The sequence below is a fragment of the Oncorhynchus tshawytscha genome, linkage group LG16 (genome assembly GCF_018296145.1).
Source record: "Oncorhynchus tshawytscha isolate Ot180627B linkage group LG16, Otsh_v2.0, whole genome shotgun sequence".
Taxonomy (NCBI): Eukaryota; Metazoa; Chordata; class Actinopteri; order Salmoniformes; family Salmonidae; genus Oncorhynchus; species Oncorhynchus tshawytscha.
The window spans coordinates 72,112,230-72,139,762 of record NC_056444.1 but is presented as its reverse complement, the minus strand read 5'-3'; the positions used below and the strand labels follow the sequence as shown (position 1 = coordinate 72,139,762).

The window sequence follows — 27,533 nt, the reverse complement described above, 5'->3', positions numbered from 1 at the left end:
TTCTATTAATACACTGTCCATACCTCGCAAAGAAGGGAACCTATTGGTAGGTGGGTAAAAAAAAAGCAGAAGTTGAATAACTTTTTGAGCATGGTGAAGTTATTAATTACACTTTGGATGGTGTATCAATACACCCAGTCACTAAAGATACAGGTGTTCGTCCTATCTCAATTGCCGGAGAGGAAGGAAACCGCTCAGAATTCATAATGAGGCCAATGGTGACTTTAAAACAATTACAGAGTTTAATGGCTGTGATAGGAGAAAATGGAGGATGGATCAACTACATTGTAGCTACTCCACAATATCAACCTAATTGACAGAGTGAAAAGAAGGAAGCCTGTACAGATTAGCAATGATCAACAATAAATTTGACAGACCTTGAATCATGGGCAAATGTTGCACGTTCCAGGTGTGGAAAGTTCTTCGATACTTAACCAGAAATACTCAAACCTGTAATTGCTGTCAATGGTGCTTCTAAAACGTATTGACTCAGGGGTGTGAACACTTACCTAAATGTGATATTTCTGTATTTCATTTTCAGTACATATGCAAAAATGTCTGAAAACATGTTTTCAATTTGTCATTCTGGAGTATTCTGTGCAGATACGTCAGAATTTTTTTTTCTTAATCCATTTTGAATTCAGGCTGTAACACAACAAAATGTGGAAAAAGTCAAGGGGTAGGAATATTTTCTGAAGGCACTGTACATGTATATTTCAGAGTCCCATTGAGCACCTGCCAACTGTATCATTTTGCATATCAACATGATAAATCTTTAAATCAGATGAATCTTTACACGTCTTCGTTATGTAGTTGGGTATTTAATTGATTTCAAGCCGTCTTCACTCTGGCTGTTGGCTGGACAGGTTGCTTCTCTGTGTGCAGAGAGGACTGCATCTAGGCTGTTGGCTGGTCAGGGTGCTTCTCTGCTTGCAGAGAGGACTGCATCTGGACTAGTCCGGGTGCTTCTCTGTATGCAGAGATGACTGCATCTAGGCTGATGGCTGGTCAGGGTGCTTCTCTGTGTACAGAGATGACTGCATCTAGGCTGATGGCTGGTCAGGGTGCTTCTCTGTGTACAGAGATGACTGCATCTAGGCTGCTGAAGGCAGATGAGGATATAAACTGATGCTAATCTAGACAGAGAGGGGGAGGCTAGGAGGTATTGCTATCTTTCTTTCTCTCTCTCTCTCTCTCTCTCTCTCTCTCTCTCTCTCTCTCTCTCTCTCTCTCTCTCTCTCTCTCTTTCTCTCTCTCTCTGTCTGTGCTAGATTGTGCTGCAATATCGCCTGACCTCAGACATAGCTATAGCTGCAGACTGAGGCACAATTTCTCCCAAGTATATTACATCAATGTTGTATGCATTTTGATTGTGTTCCTTGCAGTAGATCATCTAGATTTTAGAACACTCTAGGGAAACAAAGCCATAGTTTTGTATTCGCAGCATCATATATAATACATTTTATCTTCCGTCGAACAAATTTGCTTAATCTCAATCTGAAAATAAAACAAACCTTTGGTGGATCTGTTATCTACTCACCTTTTAAAAAATATATTAATGAGGAGGAACGTCTGCTTTATTAATATTCATGCCTTCTAAACTTATACATGTCTTCCTCTCTCTTTTGTTGTGCATATTTTCTGTAGAAAACATACAGACCACTTACAGTATTTACAGTATTTACAGTTTTACTGTATATACAGTATTACGGTATTTACAGTATTACGTAGTACAGTATTAAAGTATTACAGTATTACATTATTACAGTATTATAGTATTTACAGTATTTACAGTATTACAGTATTTACAGAGTGTATATTATGTTATGTTTTCTCCCTCTCTGTCCCCCGCTGCATGCACATCCACATCTAGTCTCCACTTACATACACACCACTACAGGTGTAGATCTTAATTTGAGCCAGTTTGCTACAGCAGGAAAATAATCCTGCAGCAACAGGAAATGTGAATTATTATGTGGATTATAATTAGTGGATAATTTTGTATGTGTTGTTACATCAAGCCTGCAATTTCAAAGTGGAAATGACAAACTTCTGAAGCATTTTTAAACCTCAAACACACTACAAGTATTACATTTCTTGCATCACAGGGTGATCAAATTAAGATCCTACATCTGTATGTGATAGCAAAGTGAAGTGGTTTGGGGGTGTTTCACCACAACGGGGATTAGCGGAGAGGCTATTTGTGAAGCGGTTGTAACTGCTCTGGAACTGAGTGAGAACGTATCTGCCCCTAAACATTTGCTACAGTACAGTATCCTGCTGGCTGGCTGGCTTGCTCTCGCCTCGCCCCCATAGAAACAGAGTTCCTGAGTGCAGTGGAAGCTCATTCTGTCTAAGAGCTAGCGAGGGAGAGGATCGAGAGTAAGAGTTAGAGAGAGGGAGTAAGTGAAGAAGAGAGAGTGAGAGAGAGAGAGAGAGAGAGTGAAAGAAAGAAAGAAAGAGAGAGAGCGAAAGATAAAGAAAGAGAGAAAGAAAGAAAGAAAGAAAGAAAGAGAGAGAGAGAGCGAGAGAGCGAGAGAGCGAGAGAGAGAGGGAACATGGAAACATAGTGAGAAAGCCAGTCACCGGTGAGTACAAGCTGTCACTTTATATTGGATCAGTTGGTGAAAATCTGTTGCTTTGAGCTCTTTCTTTCCTTTGATCATTGATTTCTCCAGGTTATTTTCTCTCATGATGTGGCTGTGTGGGAAACAGGTTGTTAGTTTGTGGGGGATGAGAAGAGAGAGAGAGCCCTGTCTTGTTTGTGTGATGCTTTGGTCTCAGAGGCAGGCAGACGGATGGCACACCTCTGGCTTTTGTTTGCTGAATGGTTCAAGTTCATTATTGTTGCATAATTAAATTGTGTATGCGTGTGGCTGTGTGCGTGTGTATGTGCTCGAGTGTGTGCATGTGTGTGTTGTGGTGGTGTGTAAGCGTGTGTGTGTGCGTGTGTGCGTGCATGTGTGCGTGCCTGCGTGCATGTGTGCGTGTGCTTGTGTTTGCGTGTGTGTGTGTGTGTGCGTCATCAAAGTGGGGATGATCCTCTGATCTTTTTAAGCAGTGACAGACTCCTTCCTCTCTGCTCAAGTGTTGATTATGTTTTGCCACTATTTCTATCTCACCAGTGTCAAATCAGTGTCTGAGTTTCTCTTTCTAATAGTATCTGTTGCTGGATTACACATACTCTTCTGTATCATTTATGAATCACTGTGTAAATATTTGATAATAATGATTTTCTGTTGCCACACTTTTTGGCTGCATCTTTTTTCCCACTTCTGCCTCAGTCAATTCCAATGTGAAGCTTTGCATCTCTAGTCAATTTGTCAAAATCTTGACTTTGTTTTATGCCTCTTGTATATGCTGTACAGTACCAGTCAAAAGTTTGGACACGCCTACTGATTCAAGGGTTTTTCTTTATTTCTACTATTTTCTACATTGTAGACATTGAAACTATAAAATAACATATGGAATCATGTAGTAACCAAAAAAGTGTTAAACAAATCAAAATATATATTTTTTGATTCTTCAAATTAGCCACCCTTTGCCTTGGTGACAGCTTTGCACACTCTTGGCATTCTCTCAACCAGCTTCACATGTAATGTTTTTCCAACAGTCTTGACAGAGTTCCTACATATGTTGAGCACTTGGTCCTTGCTTTTCCTTCACTATACAGTCCAACTCATCCCAAACCATCTCAATTGGGTTGAGGTCGGGTGATTGTGTAGGCCAGATCATCTGATGCAGCACTCCATTACTCTCATTCTTGGTCAAATAGCCCTTCCACAGAATGAGAGTAATGGAGTGCTAGACCAGATGATCTGGCCACCCCAATCACCTGACCTCAATCCAATTGAGATTATTTGGGATGAATTGGACCGCAGAGTGAAGGAAAGGCAGCCCAAAAGTGCTCAGCATATGTGGGAACTCCTTCAAGACTGTTGGAAAAGCATTCCAGGTGAAGCTGGTTGAGAGAATGCCAAGAGTGTGCAAAGCTGTCACCAAGGCAAAGGGTGGCTACTTTGAAGAATCTAAAATCTAAAATACATTTTTTTGGTTACTACATGATTCCATTTGTGCTATTTCATAGTTTTGATGTCTTCACTATTATTCTGCAATTTAGAAAATAGTAAAAATACAGAAAACAGAAAAACCCTTGACTCAGTAGATGTGTCCAAACTTTTGACTGGTTCTGTTTGTAACTTGTGTATATCTCTTATGTTTACAGTATCTTGTATCTTTATCACTGTGTAGTCAATGTCTCTGGTGTTTTATATCACGTCTATCTATATGACAATGTAGTCAGTGGTCCTGTACAACAGTACGGTATCAGGGGTACACATTTAGCTGCGTAGCATGAAATGTGCAGCACAGAGTCAGGTGAGTCCCAGGTGTCTCCAGAGCGTTACCTCCCAGTCCCATCAGGTAGGTAGTTACCTCATGTTCTCTGTGGACAGCTCACATGGGTTTCATCATCAATCCTTAGTGGATGGATCACGACTCTGTCTGTCCCTTTGATTAACGCTCCCTGTCTGCTGCCAAGCTAATGTGAGACACACCAGGGAACCATTTGTTTCCTTTCATCTGTACTGTACAACACGAATCAGACAGAAAATCATTCAATAGTTCAATGTGCATTAGGATATACAGTAGTAGTTATAGGAGTAAGGTATTCATAACTGAAAACTTACATGAATTGTATTGGTATTGGCAGAGGATCTGGTGTTGCAGTGGATTGGGTTCATAAATAATTTTTCAGCCAACATCAAATCACTTTACATTGTTTGTGGCTGGCTGAGCATTCAGTGATGAGTGATGGTGATTGAATGCATCTCTGTGGTAGATGTTGGTCCCCCCATAGAGATTAGGCTGTTCTATCTCTGGGTCCCCTGCATCCCTTCACCTGTTCCTATGGTGCTGTTCCAGGCTGTCTGTCACTCTGTCCCCAGCAGTATACAGCAGTAGGAGGGAGCCTAAACTGAACAAATCCTTTCCAGCCTTATCAGTTTTCTGACAAAGACTAGACCCTACGAGCCAAGCAGGAGGCGGGCGGCGTGTGTGCAGGCAGGCAGCAGCCGTGACATGATTGAGGTTGATTAGGATGACCTCAGGGGTCTCTTCTCTCTCTCTGCCTCTGTTTCTCTGTTTCTCACTCTCTCTCTCACTCCTGAAGCAGAAAACAGGGGATGGATGGTATGATTTTCTTCAAGCAGCATGTTTTATGACTAATTTGTTCACTTCTTGAAAAAATATATAAACATGAAAAAACAGAAACAACATCACACAAAAACAACACAACCACTACACCCGATACACACCACAACATGCCCACACCTGTCCTTGAACGTAGCAAATATACATTGATAATTCAAACACGATTCTGTCTGTAGGGAAATGTCATACATCTCAAGATGGTCAATGTAAGGTTTCCAGATTTGATCAAATATGCATTTTATTTTGTTTAGTTACATTCCATTAGACTCTGAATCTAATGGAATGTAACTATATAGTTCAGCCCTCCAGTTCATTACTGACAGTGAGTATGATACTTTACAATTGAAAGCTATAAATTTTTTTGCAGCAATTACACCTACACCAAAACTTTGTTTGATATTGGTCACCAATATTTATATTTCCCAACAGACATAATCGTGGATATGGATGGATATAAAGTGCACAATGACATGTTAGTACAGACATTATCCCAAAATGGTGTCAGGACCACAGCATATGTAACAGGACCACAGCATATGTAATAGGGTTCCTTTTTGTTTTCTGCATCTCCAACAGAGATGTGACTTTTCTGGGTGCTTTAAATGCATTCTGGCAGGAGTTTAGTAAATCCTATGGATTATCTTGAATTACAGTAATTTATGTCTAAGGTTATAGAAGCAAATATGAACATGTTCACATACAGTGAGAGAAAAAAGCATTTGATCCCCTGCTGATTTTGTATGTTTTCCCACTGACAAAGAAATGATCAGTCTATAATTTTAATGGTAGGTTTATTTGAACAGTGAGAGACAGAATAACAACAACAAAAATCCAGAAAAACGCATGTCAAAAATGCTATAAATTGATTTGTATATTAATGATCTGAGACCATTTCTCCACACATATTCTCTCCAGATACTTCAGATTCCGAGGTCCACGCTTGTGGACTCTCCTCTTCAGCTCATCCCACAGGTTTTCTATGGGGTTTAGGTCAGGGGACTGGGATGGCCATGGCAAAACCTTGATTCTGTGGTGAGGGGACCATTTTTGTGTTGATTTTGAGGTGTGCTTAGGATCATTGTCCTGCTGAAAGATCCAACCACAGCCCAGTTTAAGCTTCATAATAGAGGCAGTCAGGTTTCAATGTAATATCTGCTGGTATTTGATGGAGTCCATGATACCATGTATTCTAACAAGTTGTCCAGGGCCTTTGGAAGATAAACAGCCCCACAACATCAAAGATCCACCACGATGATTCACAGTGGGGATGAGGTACTTTTCTGCATGGCTATCTTTCTGTCTATGCCAAACCCACCTCTGGTGTTTGTTTCCAAAAGCTCTATTTTGGTCTCATCTTACCATAGAACCCGGTCCCATTGAAAGTTCCAATAACGTTTGGCAAACTGTAGGTGCTTGAGTTTGTTGTTTGATGACAGCAAATGTTTTTTTTACGGCAACACTCCTATACAACTTGTGGTTATGTACTGTTATGTCTGATCGTAGATTTGGAGACTTTCTGACCACAAGACCCAACTACTGTCTGCAATTCTCCAGTTGTGATTATTGGAGATTTTTTGGCCACTCTAACTATCCTCCTCACTGTGTGTGGGGTCAATAAAGACACACGTCCTCTTCCAGGCTGATTGTTAACATCTCTAGTTGATTTAAACTTGATTGAGGAAATGGCCATTTTTAACAGTTGAGCTATTTTCTTATAGCCATTTCCTGACTTGTGCAGCTCAACAACTTTTAGTCGCATATCATTACTGTAGTCTCGGGTCTTTCCCTTGCTGATGGATGACTATGGGAACTTGGCCTGTGTGTCACATCATATTTAAACCCCAGTGAAACAGGAAGTCATGGCTTACCACTTAAGTGTTCCTAATCACTCAGGTGAATTTGAAAAAGTCAAATATGAATGGGAATATACTTCAGTTAGAATTGACTCATAAGCATTTTTAGTGGTGCCAATAACACACATGTTTTGTGGAAAAAATATTTATCGCATTTATTTCACATCAATTTTAATTAATTTTTGTGAATTTTTTAAAATGAAAGAACAAGAGGATAAACAGCAAAGCCATTTTTTTCACAAATGTTTTTGTTTATATTTACCAAGGGTGCCAATATTAGTGGAGGGCACTGAAGTAGATTTTATAGGCCTCCTCCAAATGATAAATTATCAATAAACCCATGTATCTTTGTCCATTTCCACTTAAATCTACTTTCCAAGCTTTTACATTTTTTTTACCTTCATTTAGCTAGTCAAGTCAGTTTAGAACAAATTCTTATTTTCAATGGCAGCCTAGGAACAGTGGGTTAACTGCCATGTTCAGGAGTAGGAACAGATTTTTACCTTGTCAGCGCAGGGATTTGATCTGGCAACCTTTCAGTTACTAGTCCAACGCTCTATCCAGTAGGCTACCTGCCACCCAAGCTTGAGAATTCATAATTAGAAATGGGCATTATTTCTGTTTTCTCCCAATTCACTCTGACTCCTGATAGAGCACCATAACAGTTGCAAAATAATGTGCTGGTTCAGATAAATACAGTCAAATGTCTGCATACAATGATATCGCATGTAGTTCTCCACCAAATCATCTTGGCTTTTGGACTCGCATTTCAAGGCTGCATTGAAACAATGACTGGTAAATGATCCAAGACCAGCTCAGTTAATCCCTACCATTGTGACAATGAGTCGTCATAATGCCGCATCAAATGTACATGATCTTAGGGGCATTGGCAAACACAATGTAAGTAATTTAATTTATGTACCCCTAATTGCACCGAATACATCCGTTTATCCTAAAGCTATTGCAAGCAGTAATCATGAGCCTATAAACCAGAGTTACACTGTTAGCACTGAGAGCGGTGTGCAATAGTAGGAAGACCATCAGCTCCAATGTAAATAACTTGAGTAAGTCTACCTCTGATAAGCTTCCCAGTAAAGGATTAAAAACAATCAAGCAACCCAGAAAAGTGCTAAAAATAGCCCATATTAACATATGTAGCCTAAGAAACAAAGTCCATGAAGTCAATAACAGATGACATTCATATTCTGACTATCTCTGAAACTCACTTAGATAATAGCTTTGATGATACAGTGGTAGCAATAGATGATTATAACATCTACCGAAAAGACAGAAATGACAGAAACAGAGGCGGAGGCGGTTTTGCAGTCTGTGGTGTTCAGAACCACATTCCTGTAAAGCTTAGAGACGATCTAATGTTAAATACTATTGAAGTAATATGGTTACAGGTTCATCTGCCTAACCTAAAGCCCATTCTTGTGGGAAGCTGCTATAGACCACAAAGTGCTAACAGTCAGTATCTGGATAATATGTGTGAAATGCTTGATAATGTACAGTATGTGATATCAACAGAGAAGTATATTTTCTGGGTCATTTAAATATTGACTGGCTGTCAAGAAGCTGCCCACTCAGGAAAAAACTTCAAACTGTAACCAGTGTCTGCAACCTGGATCAGGTTGTCAGTCAACCTACTAGGGTAGTTACAAACAGCACAGGAATTAAATCCTTAACATGTATTGATCACATCTTTACTAACGCTGCAGATATTTGCTTTAAAGCAGTATCCAAATCCATAGCATGTAGTGATCACAATATAATAGCCATATCTAGGAAAACCAAAGTTCCAAAGGCTGGGCCTAATATAGTGTATAAGAGGTCATACAATAAGTTTTGTAGTGATTCATATGTTGATGATATAAATAATATTTGCTGGTCTGTGGTGTGTAATGAGGAGCAACCAGACGCTGCACTTGATGCATTTATGAAACGACTTATTTCAGTTACTAATTAAGAAAACGACTGTAAAAACTTGGATCGATGAGGAATTGAAAATTGTACGGTTGAGAGGGATGAGGCAAAAGGTATTTCACTTAGGTCTGGCAAACCAACAGATTGGCAAACATACTGCAAATTAAGAAATCATGTGACTAAACTAAATAAAAAATAAAAGTTAACTACAATGTGAATCAAATATAAATTATATAAAGAATGACAGTAAAAAACATTGGAGCACCTTAAATAACATTTTGGAGAGAAAAAAAGACAACTCGGCTCCTTCATTCATTGAATCAGATGGCTCATTCATCACAATGCCCACTGATATTGCAAACTACTTTAATGACTTTTTCATTGGCAAGATATGCAAACTTAGGGATGACATGCCAGTAACAAACGCTGACTACACATCCAAATATATCGGACCAAATTATGAAAGACAATAAATGTTCTTTTGAATTCCGTGAAGTAGGTGTGGAAGAGGTGAAAAAAAGATTGTAGTCTATCAACAATGACAAGCCACCTGAGTCTAACAACTTCAATGGAAAATGAACGAGGATGATAGAGGATGAAATTGTCACTCCCATTTGCAATCTCTTCAATCTAAGTCTACATAAAAGTGTGTTCCCTCAGGCCTGGAGGGGAGCAAAGTCATTCCGCTACCCAAGAATAGTAAAGCCCCCTTTACGGGCTCAAATAGCTGACCAATCAGCCTGTTACCAACCCTTAGTAAACGTCTGGGAAAAAAGGTGTTTGACCAGATACAATACTATTTCACAGTAAAACAAATTGACAACAGAATTTCAGCATGCTTATGGGGAAGGACACTCAACAAGCACAACACTTACACAAATGACTGATGATTGGCTGAGAGAAATTTATGATAAAATGAGTGTGGGGGCTGTCTTGTTAGACTTCAGTGCAGCTTTTGACATGATCAATTATAGTCTGCTGCTGGAAAAATGTATGTGTTATGGCTTTACACACCCTGCTATAATATGGATAAAGAGTTACTTGTCTAACAGAACACAGTGGGTGTTCTGTAATGGAAGCCTCTCAAATATAATCTCAATTAGAATCAGGAATTCCCCAGGGTAGCTGTTTAGGTCCCTTGCTTTTTTCAATTTTGACTAACGACGTGCCACTGACTTTGAGTAAAGCCAGAGTGTCTACGTATGCGGATGACTCAACATCACACACATCAGCTACTACAGCGACAGCACTCAAGAAAGAGCTGCAGTTAGTTTCAGAGTGGGTGGCAAGGAATAAGTTAGCCCTAAATATTTCTAAAACTAAAAGCATTGTATTTGGAACAAAACACTCACTAAACCCTAAACCTCAACTAAATATTGTAATAAAAAATGTGGAAAATGAGCAAGTTGAGATGACTAAACTGCTTGGAGTAACGCTAAATTGTAAACGGTCATGGTCAAAACATATTGATGCAGTAGTAGCTGAGATGGGGAGAAGTCTGTCTGTAATAAAGCGATGCTCTGCCTTAACAACACTATCAACAAGGCAGGTCCTATAGCCCCTAGTTTTGTCGCAACTTGACTACTGTTCAGTTGTGTGGTCAGGTGCCACAAAAAAGGACTTAGGAAAATTGCAATTGGCTCAGAACAGGGCAGCACGGCTGGCCCTTGGATGTACACAGAGAGCTAATACAAATAATATGCACATCAATCTCTCCTGGCTGAAAGTGGAGGAGAGATTGACTTCATCACTACTTTTATTTATGAGAGGTATTGACAAGTTGAGCGTACTGAGCTGTCTGTTTAAACTACTGGCACACAGCTCGGACACCCATGCATACCCCACAAGACATGCCACAAGAGGTCTCTTCACAGTCTCCAAGTCCAGAACAGACTATGGGAGGCACAAAATACTACATAGAGCCACGACTACATGGAACTCTACTCCACATCAAGTAACTGATGCAAGCAGTTTAAAAAACAGATAAAAATACACCTTATGGAACAGCAGGGTCTGTGAAGCAACACAGACACATTATTACACACACACACGCACACACACACACACACGATAACATACACATGGATTTAGTAATGTAGGTATGTGGTAGTGGAGGAGTAAGGGCCTGAGGGCACACAGTGTGTTGTGAATGTATTGTAATGTTTTTAAAACTGTACAAACTGCCTTAATTTTGCTGAACCCCAGGAAGAGTAGCTGCTTTCCCTGGATTGAGCTGTGGGTTCTGATTATTGATGCTTGGGGTTACGTGGCTAAAGCAAATAAATAACTGGACAGAAGGCCTCCCCTGTCTACTTCCTCTTGATAACTGAACCTAAATCAGTGTCACATGGAGTGATTCTTGGTAGTCTTAAACAAATCTACTTTGAAACAATAGTATACACCTAACACACATGATTATGGGCTTAAGAAAAAGAAGACACCTGTACCATGTCAGATATAGAGTTGAATTGTATTCCATTTTGAGTTTGAATCCCAATATTAAACTTCATATACATCAACGAAGACTGAAATATAACAAAACAGTTCAACAAAGAAACACCGGATTTTCGTTGTTTATTTTTTTTTTCTTTGGACATTTGGACAAATATGAATAACATTCCACCAAATAGTCATCAGCTATCCTTTAGCTCGAAAATCTATCGCCAGTTCTGTACGGCGCAGCGCGGCTCGGAACGGAACATACCGGACCAATTTTTCTCTCCATGTCCCTGGATTTCGACTGCTCTCTGGACATTCATACCCGGATCTCACAGCTAGCTAGCTGCTATCCGTGTGACTATCGGCCTTCGTCGATTCCGGAGCAAACATCAATTATTCCGGAGCTAGCCAGCTCTGTCAATCACTCCTGAGTTCCATCAATCACTCCTGGGCTGCAGTCACCTATCCGGACCCGTTTTACTGCCTACGCGGAGCCCCACTGGGCCTTCACAACTGGACTGCAGACGTTATCTACCCGAAGGAGATCCGGCTGGCTCCTCCGTCGCGACGTTACCTGAACGCCCATCTGCGGCCTGCTAACCGTTAGCTGTCTTACCGGCTGCTATCTGAATAGACAATCGGACAATTTATTTATTTTTATTATTATTATGTTTTCTTCTTGGGCCTCTATAACTATATCTATTGTTTTTATTTTTGTTGTTGTTGTGTGATTTGGATTAATCCCCTCTACCACACGGAACCCCACTAATCTACTGACGGAACGCAAGAGGTGGCTAACAACAGACCTCCATCCTATGCTAGCTTGCTACCGATGGCCTGGCTAGCTGTCTAAATTGCCGTGACCCCCAACCAACCTCTCCACTCACTGGACCCTTTTGATCACTCGACTAAGCATGCCTCTCCTTAATGTCAATATGTCTTGTCCATTGCTGTTCTGGTTAGTGTTTATTGGCTTATTTCACTGTAGAGCCTCTAATCCTGCTCACTATACCTTATCCAACCTATTAGTTCCACCACCCACACATGCAATGACATCTCCTGGTTTCAATGATGTTTCTAGAGACAATATCTCTCTCTTCATCACTCAATACCTAGGTTTACCTCCACTGTATTCACATACTACCATACCTTTGTCTGTACATTATACCTTGATGCTATTTTACCGCCCCCAGAAACCTCCTTTTACTCTATGTTCCAGACGTTCTAGACGACCAATTCTCATAGCTTTTAGCCATACCCTTATTCTACTCCTCATATGTTCCTCTGGCGATGTAGAGGTGAATCCAGGCCCTGCAGTGCCTAGCTCCACTCCTATTCCCCAGGCGCTCTCTTTTGACGACTTCTGTAACCGTAATAGCCTTGGTTTCATGCATGTTAACATTAGAAGCCTCCTCCCTAAGTTTGTTCTATTGACTGCTTTAACACACTCTGCCAACCCGGATGTTCTAGCTGTGTCTGAATCCTGGCTTAGGAAGACCACCAAAAATTCTGAAATTTTAATTCCAAACTACAACATTTTCAGACAAGATAGAACTGCCAAAGGGGGCGGTGTTGCAATCTACTGCAAAGATAGCCTGCAGAGTTCTGTCCTACTATCCAGGTCTGTACCCAAACAATTTGAACTTCTACTTTTAAAAATCCACCTCTCTAAAAACAAGTCTCTCACCGTTGCCGCCTGCTATAGACCACCCTCTGCCCCCAGCTGTGCTCTGGACACCATATGTGAACTGATTGCCCCCATCTATCTTCAGAGTTCGTGCTGCTAGGCGACCTAAACTTGAACATGCTTAACACCCCAGCCATCCTACAATCTAAACTTGATGCCCTCAATCTCACACAAATTATCAATGAACCTACCAGGTACCTCCGCAAAGCCTTAAACACGGGCACCCTCATAGATATCATCCTAACCAACTTCCCCTCTAAATACACCTCTGCTGTCTTCAACCAAGATCTCAGCGATCACTGCCTCATTGCCTGCATCTGTAATGGGTCAGCGGTCAAACGACCTCCACTCATCACTGTAAAACGCTCCCTGAAACACTTCTGCGAGCAGGCCTTTCTAATCGACCTGGCCGGGGTATCCTGGAAGGATATTGATCTCATCCCGTCCGTAGAGGATGCCTGGATATTTTTTTTAAATGCCTTCCTAACCATCTTAAATAAACATGCCCCATTCAAGAAATTTAGAAGCAGGAACAGATATAGCCCTTGGTTCTCCCCAGACCTGACTGCCCTTAACCAACAGAAAAACATCCTATGGCGTTCTGCATTAGCATCGAACAGCCCCCGTGATATGCAGCTGTTCAGGGAAGCTAGAAACCATTATACACAGGCAGTTAGAAAAGCCAAGGCTAGCTTTTTCAAGCAGAAATTTGCTTCCTGCAACACGAACTCAAAAAGTTCTGGGACACTGTAAAGTCCTTGGAGAATAAGAACACCTCCTCCCAGCTGCCCACTGCACTGAAGATAGGAAACACTGTCACCACTGATAAATCCACCATAATTGAGAATTTCAATAAGCATTTTTCTACGGCTGGCCATGCTTTCCACCTGGCTACTCCTACCCCGGTCAACAGCACTGCACCCCCAACCGCAACTCGCCCAAGCCTTCCCCATTTCTCCTTCTCCCAAATCCATTCAGCTGATGTTCTGAAAGAGCTGCAAAATCTGGACCCCTACAAATCAGCCGGGCTAGACAATCTGGACCCTTTCTTTCTAAAATGATCTGCCGAAATTGTTGCCACCCCTATTACTAGCCTGTTCAAACTCTCTTTCGTGTCGTCTGAGATTCCCAAAGATTGGAAAGCAGCTGCGGTCATCCCCCTCTTCAAAGGTGGGGACACTCTTGACCCAAACTGCTACAGACCTATATCTATCCTACCGTGCCTTTCTAAGGTCTTCGAAAGCCAAGTCAACAAACAGATTACCGACCATTTCGAATCTCACCATACCTTCTCTGCTATGCAATCTGGTTTCAGAGCTGGTCATGGGTGCACCTCAGCCACGCTCAAGGTCCTAAACGATATCTTAACCGCCATCGATAAGAAACATTACTGTGCAGCCGTATTCATTGATCTGGCCAAGGCTTTCGACTCTGTCAATCACCACATCCTCATCGGCAGACTCGTTCACCAACCACTTCTCTGATAGAGTTCAGTGTGTCAAATCGGAGGGTCTGCTGTCCGGACCTCTGGCAGTCTCTATGGGGGTGCCACAGGGTTCAATTCTTGGACCGACTCTCTTCTCTGTATACATCAATGAGGTCGCTCTTGCTGCTGGTGAGTCTCTGCTCCACCTCTACGCAGACGACACCATTCTGTATACTACTGGCTCTTCTTTGGACACTGTGTTAACTAACCTCCAGGCGAGCTTCAATGCCATACAACTCACCTTCCATGGCCTCCAACTGCTCTTAAATGCAAGTAAAACTAAATGCATGCTCTTCAACCGATCGATGCCTGCACCTGCCCACCCGTCCAGCATCACTACTTTGGACGGTTCTGACTTAGAATATGTGGACAACTACAAATATCTAGTTAGACTGTAAACTCTGCTTCCAGACTCACAATAAACATCTCCAATACAAAATTAAATCTAGAATCCACTTCCTATTTCGCAATAAAGCATACTTCACTCATGCTGCCAAACATACCCTCGTAAAACTGACCATCCTACCCATCCTCGACTTTGGCGATGTCATTTACAAAATATCCTCTATCACTCTACTCAACAAATTGCTGCCAATGACTGGAACAAACTGCAAAAATCACTAAAGCTGGAGACTCTTACCTCCCTCACTAGCTTTAGGCACCAGCTGTCAGAGCAGCTCACAGATCACTGCACCTGTATATAGCCCATCTGTAAATAGCCAATCCAATCTACCTCATCCCCATACTATATTTATGTATTTATCTTGTATTTATCTTGCTCATTTGCACCCCAGTATCTCTATCTCTACTTGCACATTCATCTTCTGCACATTCTACCATTCCAGTGTTTAATTGCTTTATTGTAATTACTCCGCCACCATATTTATTGCCTTACCTCCCTTATCGTACCTCATTTGCACATGCTGTATATAGACTTTTCTACTGTATTATTGATTGTATGTTTGTTTATTCCATGTGTAACTCTGTGTTGTTGTATGTGTCGAACTGCTTTGCTTTATCATGGCCAGGTCGCAGTTGCAAATGAGAACTTGTTCTCAACTAGCCTACCCGGTTATACAAAGGTGAAATAAAAAAATAAAAAAATAAAATGATTGCTCTTGTTCAGAGATCAAGTGTGAGTGTAGTGGACAGTAATAATTGACGTGCAAATACAGTGTATAGGATATTATAAATACCTCACATGCGACTCGTAATAAGACTTAGCGATTAGCCTATTAAAATGTTTATATGACTCCATAAAGATAATTCAAATATCAAATCAAATCAAATTTTATCTGTAACATGCGCCGATTACAACAGGTGTAAACCTTACAGCGCAATGCTTACTTACAAGCCCTTAACCAACAATGCAGTTTCAAGAAAATACCCCCAAGAAAAGTAAGAGATAAGAAAATCAAATAATTACAGAGCAGCAGTAAATCACATTAGCGGGGCTATATACAGGGGATACCGGTACAGAGTCAATGTGTCAATATGCGGGTGCACCGGTGTCGAGGTAATTTGGGTAATGATGTACATGCAGGTAGGGTTGTTAAAGTGGCTATGCATAGATAATAACAGAGAGTAGCACCAGCAGGGGGTGCAAATAGTCTGGGAAGCCATTTGATTAGCTGTTCAGGAGTTTTAAGGCTTTGGGTAGTAGCTGTTTAGAAGCCTCTTGGACATAGATTTGGCACTCCGGTACCGCTTGCAGTGCGGTAGCAGAGAGAACAGTCTATGACTAGGGTGGCTGGAGTCTTTGACCATTTTTAGGGCATTCCTCTGACACTGCCTGGAATAGAGGTCCTGGATGGCGGGAAGCTTGGCCCTGGTGATATACTGGGCCACACGCACTACCCTCTGTAGTGCCTTGTGGTCAGAGGCCGAGCAGTTTCCATACCAGGCAGTGATGCAACCCGTCAGGATGCTCTCGATGGTGCAGCCGTAAAACCTTTTGAGGATCTGAGGACCCATGCCAAATCTTTTCAGTCTCTTGAGGGGGAATAGGTTTTGTCGTTTCCTCTTCACGGCTGTGTTGGTGTACTTGGACCATGTTAGTTTGTTGGTGATGTGGACACCAAGGAACTTGTTATCCTTGCTGAATAAGTTTCAGATAGATAATATAATATAGTATTATTCTGTCACTCATTCTATAGTCAGTTCTCTGAGTACTATAGCAGAGATACAGTACATTTTAGCCCCTCAGAGGGGTAGGGCTGACTGATCCTTTGGTATTGTCCTTTGTTCTTGGACCATTTGCCATTGAACTCCAGTTGTCAGAGAGCACATCGTTTAGGGCTGAGCTTACATGAGAGAAATGGAATGGATATTTTATTTGAAGGGAAAACACCTTTGGGACATTCTTGCAGTGGCACTGAACGCATTATGACAATTCCCCCTATTGGACTGACATAGATTAAAACACAGTGAACAGTTGCGTGATTTCAACAAAGTTGTGATGCTATTGTATGATCTAATTAATGTTGCTTCACCATACATTTTCTACATAGCCACTGTGCATATAAAAAGTGACCAACCAAGAGAAATAGTGTCAAGTCATTTCATAATCCTCTGATTTACCTCCTCATCATACATGAATGGGCTTTAAGGCGACCTGCATCTACATTGTATTGGATCAATAACAACTCATCAATGTGTTATGTATTAAGACAAAACAGAAACATAGAGGAGAATTGTGACTGGGTGTGTGGATGCAGCGCTGAAGCTGTCAAACCTCCAGCTCGTTACTACCCATAATACAGCGATAGTTGCCGTCTGACTCGGAGCCCTGTGGCCTCTCATTTTCAAGCATCGGTTCAGAGACTCATAGTGATGATACATCATCATTATCTCCGTATGCTGACTGGACGCTCTGTTTCATGGCCAAGGCCAAAGGTCAGATTACATTAATGCCTGAGCCACTCTGCTGATAAAAATGATTTATCAGCAGATTGGAGTAGTGACTAGTGGTTGGGCATGGCTTATTCAACACCCGTTATGAGTTTTTAATCCCTTAAGGAGTTCTGTGAACTTCTCTTGTGACCTTGAATAAAAGTGAGCAAGTAGTATGTGAGCTGTCAAGGCCGAAGCACATGAAAGCTCTAAAATGTCAGAAACAAGAACTGACCATGACTGGTGCTGTTGAATAGATTTAGACTCAACATGAAACTCTCTTGATCAAAATAAGTAGGTAGGCTACTCATCCTATTTTAAACTCCAGATTGGACTGGTATGCAGTGTTGGAGGTTAAACCCAAAGAGAAAGAGAGAGAAGGCAGAAAGCCCATAACATGAACTTAACTCTGAATAGCCTCATCCACAACCATTGAATGAAATGTTTTGTCATTGCAAGACTAAACTGAGAACCTTTCAACTAGTCTAGTGCACCACATGCTCTCTTCAAGAGATTATCCAGTACATTTATCCTTTTTAGCCAGTAGTTCTGAAAAGTAGTGCTCACAAGCCAAAAGTGGTCCCCAAAAATTGTGTACTATACCATATATGTGCAGATATGTGCACCACGTCATTGCTCTCACTCTTGCTCTGCTGTGTTTGTGTCTTGCTAGCTGTCACTGAAAATGTGCGGGGCTGGAGCTCATTGGTTTAAATTGAATTCCTAGGGGGCTGACCCACGTGGCGTAAATGAAGGGGAAATGGTGTAGCACAACTTCCAGAAAAATAGTACATTTCAAACTAGGGATTTCGTGGCTAATTGAGGTAAAACAGTAATTATTGTATAACACACTGTATTACTTATACAACTAATATAAGTACATGAGACGGGAGCAGAAACTAACGTGGGCATTGTTTAATACGTTTCACATTCAAAACATTCAAAACATTCCAATGTACATAAGCAGGGGGGTGTTACAGGTGCCCTAAACTTGAAAATCAATACAGAATATCAACAGTAATTCGTTCATAGATTATGCATGTATGAACTACACACGGACACATCCAGCCTAAGCGGGAGATTAAAAAAATACTAAGTAGTCTCCAAATTTCTGAAGCGTGTCTTTAATGCATCCTCAAGCTGTCATTTGCAACCTCACCCTGTGATGATGTCCCTGCAGGTCTTAGGGGTTTGTTCTTAAACTCCATTAAATGTCCATTTAGCTGAGAGCTCTGATAAACAATCAAGATGTGTTAATAACCTGCTAATAGGGAACAAAAAGGTATCTCCATTTCAATTATATTCATCCACATTTGTTCATACCCAATCAAAGCCAATAAGAACCCATCTGCCTGCCACCTCTACATACAAGCACTTATATCTTTATATCTTTATATATGTATATGACAGTAACTGGTAGCTAGCGATTATTCATTGCAGATAAATTGATTGTTTTTTGGTCAATAAAGCATTTTGTGGGAGTGAAGGATTGCTGTGTGCAAAAGCAAGTTTAAAAAAAATCTGTGATGGGTAAAGCATATCCATTTAAACTCCCAGGCAATGAAAACAACTGAGACAAGAACTGAGACGGAAAATGGGCTTAATCTATTTTTACAGCAGCAGGAATGAGACTTGGCAGTTTTATTGTGATACCTTTGGAAACTAAAACAGCCTAGAAAGTGTCATGGCTGAATGCGTGGGCCAAATAGATAAGACTTCACCAGCCTCGCCATGTCATAAATCATCCAGGTGCTGTATTCTCCTGGTCTGGTCTTACCTATACACTTCAGCCTAGGAAATATATTTTTTAATGTCAGGCATTTTTTAGAGGAACATACAATTAGAGTCCATATATCCCTGAGTTATAGAAAATGCGTGGATAAGAGAGGGGGTCCTCTCATATGTTGAAGTTATGCAGAATGTGTCAGGATTTCATGTTTCCTCACAGAGAACTGGAGATAAAAGGGAGGAATAATAGCAGGGTTGGCATGATGATTGGCCCAGGCCTCTCATTTACTTACTGAAAATGCAGAAGATACTGTTGCTTTTTCATGTAATATTTTTTTATATATATATACAAATTTGGCCATTAATGCCCCTTAAAAAATACTCCTTCCATGACGCCTCTGAATAATATTCATTATTAATTCAATATGAAGTAGACAAGACCAGAGGGCTGTCATGTCCAGTCTATTGTTCTCTAGTGAAATCAGGGCATGGAATGGCATTGGGGTGTAGACCACAGCATGGGGGAGTGAGTTCAGCTCATGCTACTAACATGGCAGAGTGCTACCAACATGGCAGACTGCTATCAACAAGGTTGAACTGACATCTTTTTAAAGCAGCCCACTTGTTGACAGGGCTGGAGACAGGGTAGGGATGGAGGCTGGAGGCAGAACAGGAAGCAGAGAGGCAGGAGGCAGACAGGGGGAAAGCCAACAGACTGTAATGGCTGTAAGGGTGTAAGGGCTGGGCAGGTGTTAAGCGCTGTAGGGGCTTGTACTAGTGCTGCCAGAGAGGATGAGTGGGTGGTCCAAGGTCAGAGTTGGGTCTGAGCTCGGCAGGTAGGGAGTGTTCTCTGTGAACTGGAGACTGGGATGAATAGGTTGGGTTGATTTCAGAAGTGGTGAGAAGAAAAATAGGAATATGGAATAAGCAGCATTTTTCCTAACACACAACGAGATAAAAAAAACTGGCGTAGTTTCAAGTTTCAACATTTATTTGTCACGTGCACAGAATACAGCAGGTGTAAAACAGTACAGTGAAATGCTTACTTGCAAGCTTTTTCGTATCAATGCGCGTTCACGCTGCTCGTTCACACTGCTCATTGGCAAGCGAATGCTCCTGCTCCCTGTCTCTCCCTAACTTGTTGACGGGTGTTTTGGCTCACTGCCCCGCAATTTACTGCTTGGTTCTACAGCACCAATTTGCGAGTTGGTCATCTCCCACTTGTATAGTGTATGTGCAGTCAGGATCCATACAGCGAGCAAGTCCACCCCTTTTCTCTGTTTGCCGTACTGGTGTGTGACTCGGTGTGCTAGCCTATAGTTTCAAATAGAGGTTGCTAATGAATGTTTTCAATGCTGCGGGAGCTGTGTTTATTTTGCTCTATTCCAGGACAATGTGGACAGTCTGGACTTTCAATGTAGCAACTGTTTGATTGCGGACGACTACAGGGGCAAATATGGCTACTCTTGGTAAACAAGTAGTGATCTTACACAAGCCTACACACCTACTTTCTCTTTCTCTTCTACTCCAGTAGCTGGACGCCGCTCTGGCCTGGTGGGAGTGTCGCCGTCGTGTCGTCTCTCCAGAGCCGACTGGCCGGAGCTCTGCAGGGATCCCTCCCCAAAGTGGTCCGCCTTCCCTGCAGAATGGAGTTAGTAGGATGCTTCTGGATGACTTAGTGGATGATCCCATTCTTGACCCTACCAACCAGCCACGGAGGCACGTCACTTGCCGTGGAAGTCGAAAACTACGGCCTTTGGCAATAGGGGCCTCCTTGGCGGTGGGAAGCCTGGACCAGATACAGACTTCAAACAGCTTCGCCGCCCTGGATCCAGAGGTTCCGGCGCCTTCATCACTGGGGGCTTCCGCTTCGAGATCAGATCCGGAGGTACTTGCGCCTTTGTCCTCCGTTCTGCCTCCCTCTCCGGTGGCTTCTACCTCGGATTCAGATCTTCAGAGCTCCCCCTCATCGGACCGTGAGGATGTCTAAGTCTCCGGCCCCTTCATCAGCCATGATGGATTCTATGGCTGGCTCGGATCCATCGGGCACCACCTCCCATCGGTCCTCGAGGGGTCTTCCAAAACACAGAATGGCCAAACCTCCTCAGCCATTTTACCAGCTGTCATCATCGGCAGTTCTATGGTGAGAAACATCTCGGTTCACAGGGCAAAAACCTGCTATCCTGGAGCATGAGTACAGGACATTACAAGGCTGCTTCCTACCATTCTAAGACAGCAGTCGGGGGCTGACACTGTTGTCGTGCATGTGGGGTCAAACGACATTAGGAGGGCTAGTTGATCTTAAAAACCTGTTGTGACTAGGGGGCAGTATTTTCATTTTTGGAAAAATAACGTTCCCGTAGTAAACAGGATATTTTGTCAGGACAAGATGCTAGAATATGCATATAATTGACAGTTTAGGATAGAAAACACTCTAAAGTTTCCAAAACTGTAAAAATATTGTCTGTGAGTATAACAAAACTGATGTTGCAGGTGAAAGCCTGAGAAAAATCCAATCCGGAAGTTTTGAAAGCGCTGCGTTCCAATGCGTCCCTATTGAGCAGTGAATGGGCTTTCAACCAGATTACTCTTTCTCCGTATTCCCGAAGGTGTCTACAGCATTGTGACGTAGTTTTACGCATTTATGTTGAAGAATATCCATAAGCGGCTACATTGCGCAAGTGGTCACCTGATGGCTACCATAGTGACTCTCGCATAAAATACAGAGGTAGCCATTATTCCAATCGGTCCTACTGAAAAAGTAATTGTCCCGACGGATATATTATCGAATAGATATTTGAAAAACACCTTGAGGATTGATTATAAACAATGTTTGCCATGTTTCTGTCGATATTATAGAGCTAATTTTGTTTTTTTTCTCGCCGTTTTCGTGACTGAAATTTCCGGGCGATTTCTCAGCCAAATGTGAAGAACAAACAGAGCTATTTCGCCTCCAAAAATAATATTTTTGGAAAAAAGGAACATTTGCTACCTAACTGGGAGTCTCATGAATGAAAACATCCGAATCTCATCAAAGGTAAATGATTTAATTTGATTATACGAAAGTGTGTGCCCTCAGGCCTGGAGGGAAGCAAAGTCATTCCACTACCCAATAATAGAAAACACCCTTTACTGGCTCAAACAGCTGACCAATCAGCCTGTTACCAACCATTAGTAAACTTTTGGAAAAAATTGTGTTTGAACAGATACAATGCTATTCCACTGTAAGCAAATTAACAACAGAGTTTCTACACGCTTGTAGGGAAGGGCATTCAACATGTACGGCACTTATACAAATTACTGATGAGTTGGTTGAGAGATATTGAAAACAAAAAGATTGTGGGAGCTGTTTTGTTAGACTTCAGTGCAGATTTTGACATTATCTGCTGCTGGAAAAATGTGTTATGGCTTTACATCACCTGCGATATTGTGGATCAAGAGTTACCTGTCTAACAGAACACAGAGGGTAGCCTTTAATGGAAGCCTCTCCAACATAATCCAGGTCGATTCAGGCATTCCCCAGGGCAGGTGTCCAGGCCCCTTGCTTTTTTCAATATTTTCTAATGACCTGCAACTGGCTCTGTGTGTCTATGTAAGCTGATAACTCAACACTACCTGTGTCAGCTACCACAGCAAGTGAAATCACTGCAACACATTCAGAATAAATAATACGTTATTTTAAAAAACAAAATATTTCAAAAACTAAGAGTACTTCAACTAAGCATCCTCAACTAAATCTTGTAATGAATTATGTGGAAATTTAGCAAGTTGAGGAGACTAAACTGTTTGGAGTAAACTGTCATGGATTGTAAACTGTCATGGTCAAAAAAATATTAATGCAACCGTAGCTAAGATGGGGAGAGGTCTGTCCATAATAAAACGCTGCTCAGCCTTCTTAACAATGCTATCAACAAGGCAGGTCCTACAGGTCCTAGTTTTGTTGCACTTGGACTACTGTCCAGTCGTGTGGTCAGGTGCCACAAAGAGGGACTTAGGAAAATTATAATTGACCCAGAACAGGTTTATTTAATTACTTTGTAAAATGAATGATAAAATTATACAAGACATAAACTTAAGTTACAAAGCATTAACAAGCATTACAAGGCATTATTATATGTAGTGGTTTAAAGTGTTTAAGTAAAAATACTTTAAAGTATGAATTACTGTAGGTAGTTTTTCGGGGGTATCTGTACTTTACTTTTCATATTTGGACAACTTTTAATTTAACTTCACTACATTCCTAAAGAAAATAATAATTTTACTCCATACATTTTACTCCATACATTTTACTCCAATCATTTCCCTGACAGCCAAAAGTACTCATTACATTTTGAATGCTTACCAGGACAGGAACATTTTCCAATTCACACACTAATCAAGATAACATCCCTGGTCAACCTTACTTCCTCTGATCTGGCAGACTCACTAAACACTAAGTGCTTAGTTTGTAAATGGTGTCTGAGGGCTGGAGTGTACCCCTGGCTATCTGGTTTGCTTAATATAAGGAATGTGAAATGATTTATACTTTTACTCTTACAATATTATTCTTTGTTTAACCTTTATTTAACTAGGCAAGTCAGTTAAGAATAAATGTGTATTTACAATGATGGCAATTACATTTACTTTTGATACTTTGATACCAAATACTTTAGACTTTCACTCAAGTAGTATTTTACTAGGTGACTTTCACTTTTACTTCAGTCATTTTCCACTAAGGTATCTTTACTTTTACTCAATAACTTTCTCCACCACTGATTCTAAGCATAGCTATTCAACAGTGCTGTGTCTAGTGCTGGTCAGAAGAATTGTCTAATGTCAGAGCTGGGCCTGATCTGGGCATGTAGGGAGTGTTTTCTGATGGCTGGAGACTGGGCAGACCAGGGTTTCCCAACCCTCTCCCCCCCCACACACACACACACACACAATTTTATTTGAACCCTTAACTGGCACGCCTGATTAAATTGGTCAACTAATCATCAAGCCTTTGGCTAATTGAAATCAGGTGTACCAGTTTAGGGTCAAACACAAAGTGATGTGTCTGGGGGAGCCGAGGAGAGGGTTAGGACACCCGGAGTAGACTGAGTAAGATGCAAAGAACACAGTCCACTGTAAACAAGTTTGCATCTTTAAATACCAAAACATCCATCCTTTGAATGACTTCAGTGTTTTCCTTTCTGTGTGAACCTGAGTTAGAGGGGCTTGGAAGCCAGGTAAGGTAGCAGCGGTGTGGGCCTGGCTGGCACACTAAAGCCTGTGTGTCATAGATAGAAACTACTGTTCACCAGGCAGGCTAATTGGCTGCTAGGACAAGATGTTGATGCACCACTAAGCCACTCAATTACATCCCCCAGGGGCCCTACTTCCTGCTCTCTGATTGGACACGGGAACCAGGAAATCAAATAAATCAGATAACATTTGGCAGCAGTCAAAATGTGTTTTCTCAGACCAAGGAAAATATAATTAAATCATATTAACCTCAAAACTCATGTAAGACTGTCATTAATCAATAGAATAAGAGCATAATCTTAAATAGGAAATATCATCTGATCATTTTAAGTGGAGAAAATGATAGAAAGAGATTACAATGATTTACTTCACACCATCACAAGTGTGGTGAGATAACAGCCAGCTGAGAGTCTTCTGTCTGTCAGCTATTGAGTGTGAATCCTAGAAAGTTCTATTGTTGAACCCCATGGAGTCCTTTACATGATAAAGTAATTAGCCAGCGAGACAGAGGGAGCATTGATATATAAATGGACATGCATATCCTGTGAGAAAATCGATTTTTCAAAAGAAGTTAATTCCTTCACTTCCTTGAGTTCCAAAAAGTTCATCAATTGGTCAGCATATCAATAGATATACTTCGCAGAAGGAACTGGATTAGGGAAGTCAATGTTCACATGATATAAGATAAAGGGCCAAGAACCAACCAGTGGAGCTTCCTGCAGGAAAGTAAAGGAGAATGGACCTCCACAGAAACATTTAAAAACATTAAAACATATATTTTTTTTAATCTCCTTGGAAATTCAGCTATACTCAATATTTTCACGTCACCAAATATCTGTAGGGCTTAAATTGAATGACCTTACCTATAGAAAAGCGCTGTCAGTGTCACAGTATATACATAATTCATGAGACATACAGTCTTTATCAATATCCTTTGTAGGACTTCCTGGTTAAATAAAGGTTAAATAGTCCACTGCTTTGATCTCAATTTATATTGTACAAGTAATCTGTTTACATAACATATAAAAATACCTTTAACAGGACAGATCTTGGTCTTCAAATGCAATATTCATTACCTGGTCTACTACCCTCAACAATGTCGATGAATGTTAAGGGACTTTGTCTGTTTATTCCTCTTAACCTTACAAAATGTTCTTTTTTTTGTTCTTTAAAATCACTGTAAAATATTGGCTGGTATTATAGAGAATAGGCCTATATTTCATATACGAGTGCAGTTTGGGAAATTGATACTGCAGTAAATGAAGGACTGCTAAAGTCAATAAATCACAGTAAAAAATTAAACCTTGTAGCAAGCTGGACGTTTTTAATATACTTTCACCACAGCATCTATATGAATCACTATCCCTAACCCCTGATACACCATCCATCCATCCATCCTCACAGCATTTAATTAGCTACACCACCCCTTGAAAAATCTGTTTACAAGATACCTAATAATTACAAAATCATCTCTCCACTCTTATTAAAAAAGGGTGGCTAAAACAATTAGTAGGAAAGCAAGCAAAAGCAGGGATACTGCTAGAATGCACTCCATCCAACCCCTACCCAATACTGTAGCATTTCAATAGCTTGACCCATCCTTGAAAGCTGTTTACAAGAACCAAATAATTATAACATTATTTCCACTAGTTGAAAAGGGTGACTAAAATGACTAGCAAAGACACAAAATCAGGGACACTGCTTTAATGAACTCCATCCAACCCACTCCAATTCATATCCGAAACACAGTACATCAGTACAACAGTACACCTCACCCCAACCCAGTATGTGAATGTTACTGTGAGGGAGGATGTCTTACATTCCCTTGCCATAATCACATGAAAATCAGGGCTACGACTACTATGGACTCCATCCAACCCCAACCCTAAATAACACCATGCTCTAATAGTAGACCTCACCCCAGATCAGTGTGTGAATTGTACTGTGAGGGTGTCTAACAGTCTTTCCCATAATCCATTCCCATTTTCTTCCCACACCTTTGGCAGGCAGGCGGATATACAGGACACACACACACACACAACCCTCTGGCAGGCAGGCAGGCAGATAATGCTAGAGTCTAACCCTTCTCTTCCTGGCATGCTGTGGAGTTTTAAGGATTTGGGAAGTGGGGGATTAGAGGATTTCAGATTGCAGTGAGGAAGAGAGAAAGAAAGAGAGTGAGCCATAAAATGCAGCTATCAAAAAATAAGAGAGATGGGAAACCTGCCTTTAATCTCCTTGTAGTTGGCCTGTTGTCTTGCTCTTTAATTAATCATGTTCAACTGTGAACATTTGCATTTTGAATAGTGAAATTGTCTGAACATGAGATTCACCACTGGAAATGACTGAGGGTTTCCAATGGACAGCCTTTCAAATACAATTTTACTTTGGAAGTTTGGAAGTGAAATTGCTATCCAAAGCCTATTTTACTTTATTTTACTCTGAACTCCCTCATCTTCGATAGCAGTGTGACTCTGAGCCGCTCTCCATTGCTGTGGCTCCCCTCTCATTCCCAGGGAAATATCAGCTGTCATGGCGATGTGTTGGAGGAAGTGCCTGTGAGTAATTGAGGGATACAGGGCAGGGATAGCACCACTGCTCCCTGCCTTCCTCAGAGATTGCCCTTTGCACAAAATGAGCTGAGCAGTACACGCCAATCATTTTTATTCAATTGATGACAGTGGATCGTTAAGGCTCTTGAAAGATTTAAATCCAAAAGGTCAACCTTGGTTTATCATTGAACACTCTCCTTGTTGCATTGTGGACAGCAACACGTGTAATACAATATGTAATACAACATTACCAATACAGTACAACTCATGCTGTGCACAGCCGGCAGTGTATATTTCGTATCGTGCCATTAGCTCTATGCAAGAGTGGACCTCCTTCTGGGTTTTGTCTGGAGATCAGTCGATTCATAACAGCCAGTAGAGAGTGCGGACATCTGTCTAATGACACCGTTTCTATGGAAACCAGGTTAGATTTTGAAGGCACTTGAAGTGAAAAACCCCCGGGCTTGAGTTTGCTCTGACTCTTCAAAACAAAGTTGAATTCAATTTTTGGGCTGTTCTGAAAGGCTACATAT

The 27,533-nt window shown here is 41.2% G+C and overlaps 1 protein-coding gene across 1 annotated transcript in view; it reads left to right on the top strand.

Annotated features, from left to right (window-relative positions):
* The first annotated feature begins 2,483 nt into the window (after window positions 1-2,483).
* LOC112216289 (synaptotagmin-6-like) overlaps window positions 2,484-27,533 on the top strand; it is a 42,084-nt gene continuing 17,034 nt past the window's right edge. The window contains exon 1 of the mRNA XM_024376175.2: window positions 2,484-2,588. The gene's annotated coding sequence lies outside the window, so the exon portion shown is untranslated. The remainder of the gene's footprint in view (window positions 2,589-27,533) is intronic.